Below are 15,899 nucleotides of genomic sequence, written 5' to 3'. Positions count from 1 at the left end.
GTTTCAGCCATGTTAACCCATGGTATGCTCAGCATAGACCAGTCCCAACCTCTGAATTCTCACTAGAACTGGGACTGATGAATTTATTGAAATACTGTCATCAGTTCAAGTATTTAACATTGCAGGAGTTTACATCTCAAGAAAATAGAAGCCTCTGTAACATCTGTGGGACAGGAATTAAAGATTTTGGAAAAATAAATCACTTTTGTTTCTACAAACATGATCAATTAAACCCTAATTATAGGTGTCTCTTCTCCCCTTCCTCTATTACTGCCTTTAGCTAGCACATTTCACATAAATCGAACCATGTGAAAAAAAAATTGTTTGTATAATTATATAATAAACAAAGGACAATTTTCTGGAGGGATTGAGGGTAAAGATAAATTGTAATTTTTGCTCCTCTCCCCCAGATTGATTATCAGTAGTGCTTACAGGGGAAAATAATTACCCTGGACAGAATCCATTTAAAAAAAAAGCAATTTTAAATTACTCTCTGGAGAACAACTTGATTAGTTTTCTTCATATTTTCAGGATGGTTTTCATTCACTTTAAAAGTTCATCTGAAAAAAATAGTTAAGACAACAAGAATCCCCAGAGGTAAAAAAAAAGCAAACAGGCTAGTAATGGAACACTTATTGAAGGCTTAATTAAGAGGAGAAGAGGAGACACTTGATCACTCTGTAATCACTACATTGAATTAAATCTTTCAAGTACAATAACTAAAATATAATGGTACCATTCAGAGCAATAGAATGGAACAACCTACTATTTTTTGGCTTATTCTTGGCTTCTCCAGATTTCCTTTTAATGATCCTTGTAAGCATAGTTAAAAATGCATATTTATATTGCTTGGAGGTAACCTCTTCCCATGAGCTTAATCACAAGAACAATAGAAGTGGTAATTGCTAACACACTTCTTGGATTAAGAATCTCCTACGGGTTTCAACATTTGTATACACAGCGTAACAAGATCTCTGAAGCTTTGAATAATTAGCCTTTCTGCAAGGAAAATGAGACCATTTTCCTTCACATCAAGGTAACCTTGAAAGAAATCTGTTGAAGTTAGGTTTTCACTAACATAAACAAGAAAGAGGAATCAGGGAGATGAAGGGAAAAAGAGGAAATTTTATAGGGCAACACTGTAAAGACAATAAAGAAAAAACAGGAGTTGTTAAGCAGTATATAGACAAAATGAAACAGTGAAATAAAATTAAAGAAACAGAAAAATAAAAAGTGTCTTAATTTTAACTTCTACAGCCTACCAACCTAAGGCATCCCTGTATTCAAGGGATATAATATGTACATGTGTAAATAAATTTTCAAACCCTTATTCTGGGTTCTTGTCTTGCAGCAAGTTTATACTGGGGTTTGGGGCTTTTTTTGACAAACACAGTAGCAGTACCCTGGTGGATTATTAAGGAAACAGAAACAATGTTGAAAACATTTCATTAGCAGGTTACTTCACTGTAAATTAAAAGGCCTGAAGGCAAACACATATGGCATATCAGGTATGGTACAGAGACAGTCTTAATAAAAGCCCAAAGCACATTTCTGACAAGGAATGAGGCAAAATCCGGAAAATTAAATGCAGGAATGTAAATATCATTCAATTTCTAAAGCCTTTATGGTATGTATAACATGGAAAACAAATAATAGGGAACAGATATATTTTTGTTTGTGCTACTATTTAATGCACTACCAAACAAATAAAACAACTACAAAAGGGGGAAAAAAAAAGAGAAGAAAAGAGAAAAAAAAAAGATGACAAAGAAAAGCAGATCTTACTTCCACTGTAGTAGTTGCATTATTGTTTTGTTGTAGGGTTGGTTTTATTTTAACCAAATTCATTAAATTCTGCAGCTTTCAGAGACAGAAAACTATTTCTTTCCAACTGGATATCTTTCAAGAGGCTGAGTCTTTACTTTCTACAGCATAAAAGCAAACAAATAGAAAGCTCTAACTTAACAGTCCTAAAGATCAGCAGGAAAAACAAAAGACTCACCCACCAACCAACCAACCAACCAACGAAATAGGAAATATGAATTCTCAGAGCTTTCACCAGTTTCCTGCTAGCCAAAGCAAGTGATTATATTCCCCAAGTATCAAAGAAAGTTAAAGGACTTCATGGACATGTAAGCCTTTCTGACTACACAGATCCTATTGAAACTTAAATATGGGTTGGTTGGGTTCACAGGTTCCTGAGATCACAGTGCCTGCGGAAGCGCTGCCTGTAATAGCTGAAACCTAGAAGAAAGCTGCAGCAACCCCAGAGTGCCTGCAAAGTTCATTTCCCATGTGAGAAACAGATGATTCAGTTCTTTCTGGAAAGCTTTTTCCTCCATCATTAACAAAGTTACCCCAGCAATCGCCTCCTAGAGCCCAAAACATAGCTGAGACTCCTGCAGAAGCCAGAGGCTGCTCTGCGACTCCTACGTTCATATCTGAAGGATTTTTCACTGAGCTTAACACCATGCTGAACTCAAATACAATGTGACAAATGGATAAAGAAATTAATACTGTAATTACACCAGTTAAGCAATTTTTATAATTGCTTATAGCTCTATGATTGTTTATTCATTCCTGTGACAGCTTGGAAATATTAAGTTTAAATGGAGAGAAGTGCAAATGAAAGTTAAATCAATTACTGATAAAACTTGCTAAAAATGACACAGGAGCAAGTCTAGTCAGACATGCTAACAACTATGCTTTAATTATCTTCCTAGGTTTTGGTAGCACTTAATCTTTTTGACATTATTCGAATTAGAGAGCAATGTGTTGCATTACTGGACCTGCAGGAGGTAGGATATCTTGAAACAGGGAGACCCCGATGGGCCTGAATAGCAAGTTAGCAGGCTATGCCTTATTTAGCACGTTTTTTAATGCCACATGTTGCTCACACTGAACTTCAAACATTACATTTAGTAGACTCCCACATTTGAATTGCATGGGCTGAATTCTTTGCTGTGATAGCTCCACTCAAGCTTATAAAAAAAAATAAGGGGCCTAAGGGGGATATAGGCAGTAACTCAGCAGAATGTTCAAGTCATCAGCCTGGATTTAATATTAGGGTAGAAATCCATCAACTGAACTGTGAGGGCAGAGCATTTTATACCTCTAAGGTATATAGCAGTCAAGCGCAACCCCTGGCAAGGACACTGCAATAAGAACTGTCCAGAGGTTATTCAGTGATAAGTCTGAAAGGGCATTAAAATCTTTAGTCAGTAGGACACCATCACCAATGCAAACCAATGCCCATCCTTAAAATAACATCAACAGGGCATTACACAAGCTTTTCTGACTCACCCTCTCAGTAAGCATGGGGACAAGATTTCAACTTGGATTTTTAAATATGTTTACTTTCAGAGTGAGAGATTTGAGTGGAAATACGAGATTTCTTATCAGCCTGCCACTGGAGGAAAAACTAACTAATTTTCATTCATAAATGCTAAGCATGGTCAGACCTTTGCTGACTTCCCAAATGGACCATACACGTTTACCTCTGCTTTTAGCTGACACTCAGCACCTTGAAGGACTGTGTCCTCTACTGAAACAACTGGCAGTTTTCCTTCTTTTCTTTACACCAGGTACATGAAAGAAGTAAACACACAATGAGATATGCGAGTTTCACTTTGGCAAAAAAGTTTCCCTTGTGGAATTCTTGAAAGAAAAGTCTCCAGTGGTTTTCCATCACTTTAGTATTCCTATAAGATAGTGGCACAGATGCTGTTTCTAGAAAACACATATTCTCACAGGCAAGAACTCAGTAGATTGGCAGGGATGGCTCTTTCTTGTGTTGACTGGATCCAGGAAGGAAAGTATTTAATGTGGATTCTACTGATGTTTTTTGGAACAGCTGTTTCTAAAAAATAACACAAAAATTGATGAAAGTGTGTCAGCTTTGTTGTGAGTGCCATAAAAAATTCCTTTGAGGCAAAGCACAACAGATCAATTCTCGAGGGCTTTTTGCACTAGCAGAACCTGAAATCTCAGCTTCACAAAATTATTTTTACAGGTAAAAATAGAAAAATGAACCACCACACACACTCTTCAAATTTTAACAGCATAATAAAGCTAGAAAGGCTCAAAATACACCCTTTTTTCATACAGAAGGCATTTTTTTTTCTTGAACATATAATTATATGTACCATATACAATTGCATGATATAATACCACTATACAAACATATTTCAGACATATTCTGATGTGTTTGTAGATGTTGAGGGGGGTGACATATGTATGTAGGATTCTGTGATATAATATGAATGATAGTATTTTGTTGCTGTCTTCTTTGATTTCTTCCAATTACTTTAATGTTATCACTGTAAGATATAATAATATAAGCCTTATATATATTTGAATATGTTTTACATATTTATTGTTAATTTGGAAAAAAATATATATGCATGGGGGTTTTGGAACTGTGTTTCTTTCTTTCCCATTGATCTAGCTCCCTATCCCACTAAAATGACTACAGTACATTGCAACCAGAATGAAAACAACACTGATGTCAGGTCCGTAAGGCAGTGATAGAGCTTACTTCCAAAGTGTCAGTACAAGGAAGATTTTACAGGATGTAAGGGAAGTATCGATAATCTAAATAGTTCAGGTACTGTGATGGTGGTTTTGGCAAAGATTTGGATATAGAGGTACCGAACAAAGAAGACTCAGGCTAGTCCCAAAAGTCATCCAGGAAATTTAGAAACAAAAACCATTTAGTCCTAATATTGTATCAGCAGTGCAACAAAGCTATAGAACCTAACTTAGAACCCTCATGCTGATAATGAGATGAAATGCAGCAAAATTAAGTCTTTCTCATCTTCCACAAAAACAAGGTTCCTCACATAGGGGGTAAACAAAAGTTGAAACACCAGGCCTGGATCTGGTCTCTTTCTGTGCTGTCACTCAAAACAGTATGCTGAATTTTTTAACTTTGTTTCCAGAGACTAAATTAATCAAAAATACTCTAATTTCACCTTAATTCAAGTGTTAACTAGTTAAGCAAGTCGTACAATGCAATGGAAATTTATCTAAATGTTTTTGGTAGAAGATTGTTTTATAATTATTTCATATAAACATTTCCTTCACCCTCTCTTGAGACAGGCACCAGCGTCTCCATTAATCTCCATTCTTGTCTCCATTTCATGTCTGTCCTTACATTAAAAGACCTCTCTGGTTTGGGAAAAGAACATAAACAACCAAATAAATGGATATGAAAAACAAATGCAAAAAGTATCCTTGGATGGAAAAGTAAGTCCTAAGTATCTAAACTAGTGAGCAAAAAGTGGGAAAAAGTAGCGAATCACTAAACAGAAATAACTCTTAGAAGGTGAGCTAAGAGCAAAGCAATATTGACTTTGCCTGCATGATCAAGGTTACCACAACTGCATATGCCTGGACGTCCTCCCCTGATTTTTTTTCTTTCTGATCCAAAGGATAGTTAGTGGGGGTATGCCAGCAAGATGTTAACAAGGAGATGTCCCAACTTTTTGTGCGCTCAGAGGGGTGTGCAAAAGAAAGGAGATGTGATGCACTCCGACCTCTGAATGAGATTCTGGAGGAGACAGAACAGGAGTTGCAACCTATGCAAATATGCATAGATATGAGTCAAGCTCTTCTTATGGCAGTGTATAACGTTAACCCAGAATACAAGACCAACTAGATAGCTGGGAAATTTCACCATTTTTGTTTGTAGATAACAAAGATAGGTACCCAAAATGGAAATAAGTAGTTGCTCCTGCATTGTAAACCAGGTAGTGATATAAGAGAGGAGATGCAAAAATCTTAAAGTGAGATGGAAGAACATTTTTCTATTACCAGAATGTAAATATATCAAAACCCCAGTGTTTGACTCCATAATCAAATGCTAGAAAATTCTATTTTCACCATTTGTTCTCTCTTCTATTATGGAAGATATTAATACTTTTAACTTTCAAGTGATCCTTAGAATGACTAAACTAATATTTTGTTAAACTTTACAAATTCTCTCTCTGAGAAGCTATACAGCAAGCAAAATATTTTGTGTGTCTCAAAAGATTACTTCTTTACAAAAAAGAGAAGAAGAAAAATATTGTATTCCATTTTAACCTTAAAATTATTTCAGGTTGCTATTGGACTTGAAAAGCTTTCTTGCTGTCCTCTTTTACAGACTCTTTGCACCTCTAGTAGAAAACTAAAAATAAACTCACCAGCAAAACTCAAATGCTGTTTCATGTATTAGAAATGACTGCGACTGATTGAATTTTGTTAAAACTTCTTGACTTAAAGATCTAAAATAAACTTTGAAAAGAAGGCTGTATCCCTCCAGCTCAGTTCAGTTTGAATCTCAGTCACCGTTTTCCTTTGATAGTCTTTGTAAGTTGCAGGCATAGCCTCAAGCAAAGACAATTCCAAAAAAATGCTGTAAGGATGCATTTTTCATGCCAATAAGCAAGGGAGAAATTTAAACTCATGTGCCTGGCATGCAAGAAATACAATCATACTTACAAAAAAAAAAAACAACACAAAATATTTTAATAAATTATATATTATTTGATATAATTTTAACATAATAATAGTTAAATAATATCATTACTATATTCTATAGTGCCAAGGGAAATAAATGCTACTTAATATTCTTAAATGTGTAATCTAAATTTCTATCACTGCTTTATCATGATGCTACTCTCTAAAGCACCTCAGGTTTTTTTTTCCCCACTACAGAAAATTGCAGTGGTTTTCTATTCAAAATCTGATCCTATTCAGCCTTGTTTAATTCATAAGTTCTCAACAGTTAGATTTAGTTGCTTACCTCAGAGAAGGATGAGCAAATAATTGAAAACAAACAGCAATACTACATTAATACATTGTTATGATTGAACACCTTGAAATTATAATAATATGGAAATGGTAAAGATTTTATGTCGCAAGGGTAACTTTAACATGAATGTATTATATGTACATAGCATTGTATTTTCCTGAACATATTTTCTACTTAAAACCATAATATGAAGGAAAAGCTTTGTGGCCTTTTATTCTGTTGTGGGCAAGAAGCCCTCCTAAAAAGATAAAGATTAATATTTCAGATTGTATACACAAATCACAGAACATAATATTTTAAATGTCTGAACCATGTTTCACTGACGCTTTGTAAGACTTACCCAGCCAACTGAATAAAAATACTAATGGTACTGAAAGCTCTTCAGAAATTCTCAAAGAAACCTGTTCACCAAAGGAGTTTGTAGGTCTTATTTAACAGAAATCTGAAGGGATGTCAACAAGAAAATTATCCCTTGAGTCTCAAAAGTGCTTAGGGTTTGGCTTGAATTTCAAGTCAGTTTCCTTCCTGTCTTCCTTATTAATTTCTTGTCCCCCTCTCTTCTTTCTTCCTTCCCTTCTTTCTTCTCTTCTTATCTCTCTTCCTCCCTCCCTTTCCCCATGCTCCTTCCCTCTCTGTTCTTCCTTCTTTACCTCTCTTTCCTATCTCCTCCCTCCCTCCCTTCCTTCCTTCCTTCCTTCCTTCCTTCCTTCCTTCCTTCCTTCCTTCCTTCCTTCCTTCCTTCCTTCCTTCCTTCCTTCCTTCCTTCCTTCCTTCCTTCCTTCCTTCCTTCCTTCCTTCCTTCCTTCCTTCCTTCCTCCCTTCCTTCCTTCCTTCTTTTTTCTTTAGTTAAGTGCCTATATAAACAAAGAACAAAATTTTCTTTTGCCTTGCTTCATTTTTCAATACCAATTCCATTGTGCTATTGTGTTCCATTATAAATTATAGTAACTATGCAGATTTGCATTTCTGGCACTGGAGACTTCTCAGCTGCAAACAACTGACGCATACTCAAAGACAGCAAACCTGGAGCTTGATAGAACTGATTTTAGGGTTAACAAAGAGAATGAAGCAATAGTATCTAATGTATGTAAAGCTGATCGTATGTAGTAAATTTGGATGTAATGTAGAGCTGCAGACCAATGAAGAAAGAGAAAAGTATGAATGCATGTTAACAATCATATAAAAATGATCCAAAGTAGATCACAGAGTGAGGAATAAGAAAGCATCAACATGAACATCTTATCCCTCCCGGCAAAGAACTCAGATGTTGACAACTCACTGCTAACATTGATGCTTACTGCTAACACTAGAGCGAAGCCACCAACATCACGACCCAGAGGAGCAGGGGAAAGGTGAACCTAACTGCAAGAAATGGGGTAGGAATGAAGTGTGTATGTAGCTGAACAAAACCACATTATTATTCTTTCTTTTCCTATAACAAACACAGCTCAACTAATAATGATTAGATTCTTAAGATATAGTAGCAATAAATTTGTGAGTTTACCTATATGTAAGATATGCTTTCTCTCCCAATAAACAAGATTTGAATATAATATGCAAAATTTGTTGTATTCAACTTAATATGTAGGGCTAACTATCCATAATATTTTTAATGACAGCTTGTAGGAAAATAGATGAAAAAAAGAACCAGGGAGGAACCTAATTTAAAGTAGTTCCTGCTTTTGAATGGGTTGAACTCATGCTTTCTATCTGAATTAAAATGAGGAAAATAGTGACTAGACTGAACTGGGGTTACAAGCCTATGTTATCTCCAATTTTGTTTGTTGTTTTGCAGCATGTTTGGATAATTTGGACCTGAACAGAGAATCCCTTCCTACACAGGGATGGATACTTATGCATTGTCAATAGTCACTGTGATAACATTTACCCAGCAAGGGGAAGGCATATCCCTTGGACCTCCCTACACAGAGATAAGGTTGCCTTACGTCCACATCTTCCTTCACAGCTCTGTCAGGTCTAACACTCATCCATCTCCGAGAATGCAAGTCTATGAACAGGAGTCCCCTGTCTGGTGCACTCGTGTAGAAAGCATAGAAGGAGTAAGCCTCCCAATAATTTTAAAAGATCAACTTTGCCCTTGAGGTAACCCCAGGGTACTCTGGGAAAGGTATAGAATAGCAGATTTTTGCCTTTCTGGTTTGCTTGAGCGAATACGTTGATTGGTGTGCTGTCACTTTCCCAAATCCACGATAACTGCACTTCAGCAAATATATTGAGAATCCTGAGTGCAGCCTTTTGCACTCAGCAAAATCATCCCGAAGGCCAAACCAACAGGTAAGTGAGGACATAAATGTATTTGTACAGATTGTGCAGATCAAAGACTTGCGTGGAAGAAGTCCTCAAGTTCTAATTTTCCAGTTTCTTTTTGAAGCGTATTTTTTAAGGAATAGGCACAGCTTCAGTTATAATAAAAAGATATGTACAAGATTTTTTCATCCAAACACTTCAAAATACTTTCTAGCTTTAGTCAAGTAAAAGAAAACATCCAAATGATATTTTTACATTCCTTTTACATGTGGACAAACTCAGGCATAGAACACATGGCTTTTCTAATAACAAGAGAATCTAGTGACAGAACCATGAACAAAACAGAGGAGTGTTAGGATTTCACTCTCACCACTTATACATGAAATTGCAAAGCCCTTGTTATAAATACTATTCAGCTATACAGATCATTTTAAATGCTGGGATTCATATCATCAAGAGGTCATTTGTCACTGCTGTTCTCTACTTTTTTTTTCATTCCTACTTTTGTGCTCAAAAGAGAATCAATTGCATTTAAGTAAGGAAGTTTCGTAACTGCCATTAGTAGCAGCTAATTTGGCAGATGTTAAGATGTGTCCTGGGTCTTTACTAGGATGGAGTTATTTCCTTTGTAGCAGCACAGATGATGTTGTGTTTTGGATTTGTGACCAAAACAGTACTAATAACACACCAATATTTTAGCTACTGCTGAGCAGTGATTGCACAGCACCAGGGTCTTCTCTGTTTCTCACTCTATCCCATCAGCGAGTAGGTTGGGGCTGGGAAAGAGGCTGGGAGAGGACACAGCTGGAACAGCTGACCCAAACTGACCAAAGGGATATCTCATACCTTATATCATCATGCTCAGCAATTAAAACTCAGGGAAAGGGCAGAGGGAGGGATGGACACATTCATTTGTCTTCCCAAGTAATCATTACATGTGCTGAGGACTTGCTGTCCAGGAAGTGTGTGCATATCTGCCTGCCACTAAGTGGTGAATGAATTTCTTATTTTGCTTTTCTTTGCTGTGCAGCTTTGCTTCACCGTTTAAACTGTCATTATCTCAACCCATGAGTTTTCTTGCTTTTGCTCTTCCAATTCTCTGCCCCATCCCACTGCAGGGGAGTGAGCTGTGGAGTGCTTAGCTGCCTACCAGGGTTAACCCACAACAGGATGTTAACTATATATCATAGAATCGTAGAATGGTTAGAGTTGGAAGGGACCTCAAAGATCATCTAGTTCCAACCCCCTGCCATGGGCAGGGAAACCCTCCACTACACCAGGTTGCCCAAAGCCTCATCCAACCTGGCCTTGAACACTTGCAGGGACGGGGCATCTACAACTTCTCTGGGCAACCTGTTCCAGTGACTCACCACCCCCACAGTGAAAAATTTCTTCCTTATATCCAATCTCAATCTACCCTCTTTCAGTTTAAATCCATTGCCCCTTGTCCTATCACTACATGCCCTTGTAAAAAGTCCCTCTCCAGCTTTCCTGTAGGCCTCCTTTAAGTACTGGAAAGCTGCTATGAGATCACCCCGGAGCCTTCTCTTCTCCAGGCTGAACAGCCCCAACTCTCTCAGCCTGTCTTCATAGCAGAGGTGCTCCAGCCCTTGGATCATCTTCGTGGCCCTCCTCTGGACCCGCTCCAGCAGCTCCATGTCCTTGTGTTGGGGACTCCAGAGCTGAACGCAGTATTCCAGGTGGGGTCTCACGAGAGCAGAGAGGAGGGGCAGAATCACCTCCCTCATTTAAAAGATGATTTTTTAGATACATATAACCAATATATAATTTTATATAATTGTATATATGTAATGCAGTATACATATGTGTATCTATATATATATAAACGTGTATGTGTGTATAAAGGTTTTTCATATACATGTGTGTGTGTGCGCTCTTACTAGTGATATGTAACTTACAACTCCAGCGATCAGAGAGCAGTGCTCTTCCCAGTACCCACACAGACACACAGCATGTGCACAGGCATGAGCAGCATCGACATCCCCACCCTGTTCCTCCTCTCCAGCTAATCAGGGCCAAAGCCTGCTAGTGAAACATGCACTCACAATGTATTGGTCTCTCCTGTACCTATGCAGTAGCTGACTCCTGGTCTCTCACTGTTGCTGCGCGCAGACCTTTGGGCCCCTGAGGTTTGTGATCCTTCTCCGGTTGCCAGCACTGGGACCTCTTAATCATGCTCACGGGCTCCTCCGGCTCGAAGGTCACTGGCACCCACGCGTATGCAGTCAGAACAGAGAGCGCATCCACACAGACTGAGTTTGAAAGCAGGATGTGATAAAAACACAGGACAATGGCAGTGATAAGGCACAGAGTCAGATAAGCAGATTGATCAACTGTGGTGGTTTATGCCAGTCAGAAAATAAACGCCACGCAGCCGCTTGCTCAACCTCCTCCAACCCGAGGGGATGGGGAAGGGAATTAAAGGGGAAAAGGAAGGAGACTTGTGGGTTAAGAATAATTTAGTAATATAAAATAATATATTAATATGTATATGTATAATTGCTCACCAGCTGGTGACCAAGGCCTGTCTTGTCCCAGCTAACAATCCCAAAACAGACAAGTCCTGACACGGCAGTCCTGGAAGAATGAGAGGCCTGAAAAGAGAATGATAGAGAGAGCACTCCAAGAGTCTGAAGGCAAAAATCACCGAGGATCACAGGCTCTTCTTTCTAGTCAGCCCTCATGTCTATACTGGGCACGACACTGCATGATACGGAATACTCCATTGGCCAATTTGGCCCTCAATCGTAAGTCTAAGTTCAAATCACAAGGGGAGTTGTGGACCCTCCATCCCAGCCATACTCCCCCCTATCCTGTTGTGCTCCTGCACATGGGCAAAACATAGGAAGCTGAAAAGTCCTTGAGACCTCAGTACCAACTATAAACATCAGTTCGTTATCAACATTCTTCTCATAATGAGTCCAAGACTAAAACCAAAACACAGAGCTCTCCTAGCTGCTAAAAAGAAGAGCTAACTCTGTCCCAGCCAAAACCAGGACATCAACTCTTGTTTACACTTGATCAGCCTTTTTTATCCCCTTTTCTCTCTATTGTCCTAAGCTTGTTCCTCCTTGATTCACCTTTATCTCTTCCTATGGTCCTTTCTCTAAACAGTTTACACCAGGTCTCACACACTGCCACAATCCTCTCATAAAATGTGTCATGCTACTCTTTGTGAAGACCCAAAATGCTCTTCCCCCTGCAGCCCTGCAGCCCTTTAAGCCATGCAGGGCATGACAGTTTGCCTGTTGAACCCTCTGAGTGGGTTTCACTCCAGAGACAATGGTCTGATTGTCCTCCTTGGATGGACCTAGGGAGCAGTCAACTCATCCTGGTCCATTCTCACTGTGGTGAGACACCGTTCCTACACTTCCTGTTGCTCCCTGGATGCCCACAGGGTTGGGCGATTAGCCCTAACCTCACAACCATAACTAATAGCATAGGTGGAATTACCTCCTGGCCAGATATAAAAGGATATAACAAAGCTCACAAGTCAGGCATACTCTCTTTTTTTTTTTTTTTTTCCAAAGTTAGATATGCAGAACTGATCAGTGACTTCTTGTGCTATCGTTGTCTGTATGTCTGCTATCACCACATTTGGTTTGCTGATGTTTGCCCTAGTACCACATCCAGAGAGCTTGGTTGTGGTTTGATACAATAATACTGCCGTCCAAAAGACAAGACTCAAAATGGGAAAACAAGTTAGAGAAGGAGAACTATTCACAAATTACATTTTCAGCCCAATATTTGTATTGCTGTTTTCAGCCTCCAGTAGCCCCTGGTCTTAAAGTTAGTGTTTTATAATGAGCTGATGTGCATTTTTTACTGACTTCTAAACCAGAACACACAAGGATCAACAGAAATCTAAGCCTGATAGTTGCCTCCTGATTGATTAGCATCATAGGGCTAAGAAGATGGCATATATCATTAGTAACAGATTCAGCTACAGATTTTTATCATTGGCAGAATGATGTAACCCTCATTACAAAAGAACATTGTTTAATTGATCCATTTGCTCCCAGAAGTCCTGTGTTTTTTCTCTTACAACATAAAGGCCAAATTGCAGTTCAGCTTCAGTCAAGTGAAAACATTATATTACAGCAGGATTAAGAGATAGTCTCTGCACATTTTAATTACCATGGTTTAAATATGAGAAAATCATTATATGATTAATGTTACAAATTATGCCAGAGGACATTTGAAATAATATAAATAATAGTTAAATTAGTGCAGAGAAATCATGAAAGGATCTCTTTTTTTTTTTTTTTTTCTTAATGTACTGGCCCCCAACCTTTTCCTAATTCCCTAATCTTTCTTTAGATTTGCCAGAGTTCACTTAGCTTGGCATACAAGCCTTATCATTACTACCTCAAACACATATGAACAAAAGAGATTTTTATTCTCAATTATAGCGAAAGTCTTAAAGCAACAAGTGTTATAATTAAGTCTGGCAAACCAATGTATAGTACATAGGCAATAATGATAACCCTCACAATTTCTTGCTGAACACTGAATACACTGCATAGAATTCAAACAAAATGCCTGTAGTTTCTAAATGGCTTTAAATAGGCAATCGTTTAAGAAAGGAGAGCTAATAACTTCTTCCCTCACCACGTGTGAGAAAAACAAAACAAACATTTCTATCTACAAAGGGCAATTGTAAAGAAACAAAAAATACCCAAAGTGAATCCTCTGTAATGGATCAGAAGCCAAACTGAGAACGAGTTATTCCAAAGGTCTAATGGGGTATTGGCAAGAATGAAGTGGTTTCTGCTGTGGCTTATTTCTCACTTCTTATGTTTCACATAACAGAAACTGTTGGCTTAAAGACTGCATCTCTTTAAGCAGCTCAATTTTTTTTGCATCAAGTTCTACCCTACTGCCTGTCCCCAGAACAGTAAAAGCTCTGGAGCCCTCCCTTGCTAGAAAATGATTAATTTCCTTCCCTCTGCAGATCCTGCCAAATCAAGCATCCAGCAGAATATATAAGAATACATTGAAGAGCTTGATTACTGTTCTCTGCCTCTGTATCCACTTTCACAGAGACCAAACTTCTTGACATCTGCAGTGTCTATATCTTTAGTAAACGCTCTTAATCCTATTTGGGATACAAGGACACTGTTGAAATACAAATACAGTATTTTTTCTTTTTGAAGAAGAATGTTTCTTTTCCCTTCCCTTCCCTTCCCTTCCCTTCCCTTCCCTTCCCTTCCCTTCCCTTCCCTTCCCTTCCCTTCCCTTCCCTTCCCTTCCCTTCCCTTCCCTTCCCTTCCCTTCCCTTCCCTTCCCTTCCCTTCCCTTCCCTTCCCTTCCCTATGATGGCACGTGGGGGAACCCCAATAACATGCTCAGAGAAACAGAGCCTGGGACCATCTCCTCCCAGAGAGACATCAGTCCATGGATAGTGATGGGTCTCACTCATCACTATCAGTCAAAAAGAGAGGTTCTCTGGACAACCTTGCAGGGGGACGGCTTATTCCCCAAGGCGTATGGGACTCATTATGAGGAGCAGGAGAAGAACATTTTGGGATTGCACAAGACTTACTATGGGATGCTTAGAGGAGGAACCAAAGACAGAGAAAGGGTGGTTTGAGGATAAATACACAAGGGAAAACAGAGGGGTAGGGGAATCATAAAATCATAGAATGGCATAGGCTGGAAGGGACCTTAGAGATCATCTAATCCAACCTCCCTGTCATGGGCAGGGACGCCTCTCAATTAGATCAGGCTACACAAGGCTCCCAGGTAAGGCTGACTGGTCTGTAGTTTCCCAGGTTGTCCTTGGTCCCTTTTTTAAAGATGGGAGTTATGTTCGTCCTTTTCCAATCTGTAGGAACCTCACCAGACTGCCAGGACCTCTCAAATATGATGGCTAGTGGCCTAGCAACTTCAGCCGCCAGTTCTTTCATAGATTCATAGATTCATAGATTTCTAGGTTGGAAAAGACCTTAGAGATCATCGAGTCCAACCATCCCTAATCCCCATTAAACCATATCCCTAAGTAGATCATCCACCCTATTCTTAAACACATCTAGGGATGGGGACTCAACCACCTCCCTGGGCAGCTTATTCCAGGGGCTGACAACCCTTTCAGAGAAGAAATACTTCCTAACATCCAACCTGAATCTCCCCTGACTAAGCTTATACCCATTTCCTCTTGTTCTATCACCCAACACTAATGTAAAGAACCCTTCCCCTACCTCCCCACCATCTTTTCTCAAGTATTTGTAGGCCATAATCAGGTCTCCCCTCAGCCTCCTCTTCTCCAGGCTAAACAGCCCCAACTCCCTCAGCCGCTCCTCATAAGTTTTATTTTCCAGCCCCTTGACCAGTTTAGTCGCCCTTCTTTGGACTCGCTCCAGGAGCTCAATATCTCTCTTAAAGCGAGGGGCCCAAAACTGGACACAATATTCCAGGTGTGGCCTCACCAGTGCCGAGTACAGGGACAGGATCACTTCCCTGCTCCTGCTGGTCACACTATTCTTGATACACGCCAGTATCCCATTGGCCTTTTTGGCCACCTGGGCACACTGCTGGCTCATATCAAGCCGGTAGTCAACCAACACCCCCAGGTCCTTCTCCGCCAGGCAGCTCTCCAGCCACTCTTCCCCGAGCCTATAGCGATGCTTGGGGTTTTTATACCCCAAGTGAAGGACTCTTCACTTGGCCTTATTAAAGCTCATGCCATTGGCCTCAGCCCAACGATCCAGTCTGTTCAAATCCCTCTGAAGGGCCTCCCTACCCTCAAGCAGATCGACACAGCCTCCCAGCTTGGTGTCGTCCGCAAATTTACTGAGGGTACATTCAATCCCCT

Source organism: Tauraco erythrolophus, chromosome 3 (genome assembly GCF_009769465.1).
Source record: "Tauraco erythrolophus isolate bTauEry1 chromosome 3, bTauEry1.pri, whole genome shotgun sequence".
Lineage (NCBI taxonomy): Eukaryota > Metazoa > Chordata > Aves > Musophagiformes > Musophagidae > Tauraco > Tauraco erythrolophus.
This window is presented reverse-complemented; position numbering follows the sequence as displayed.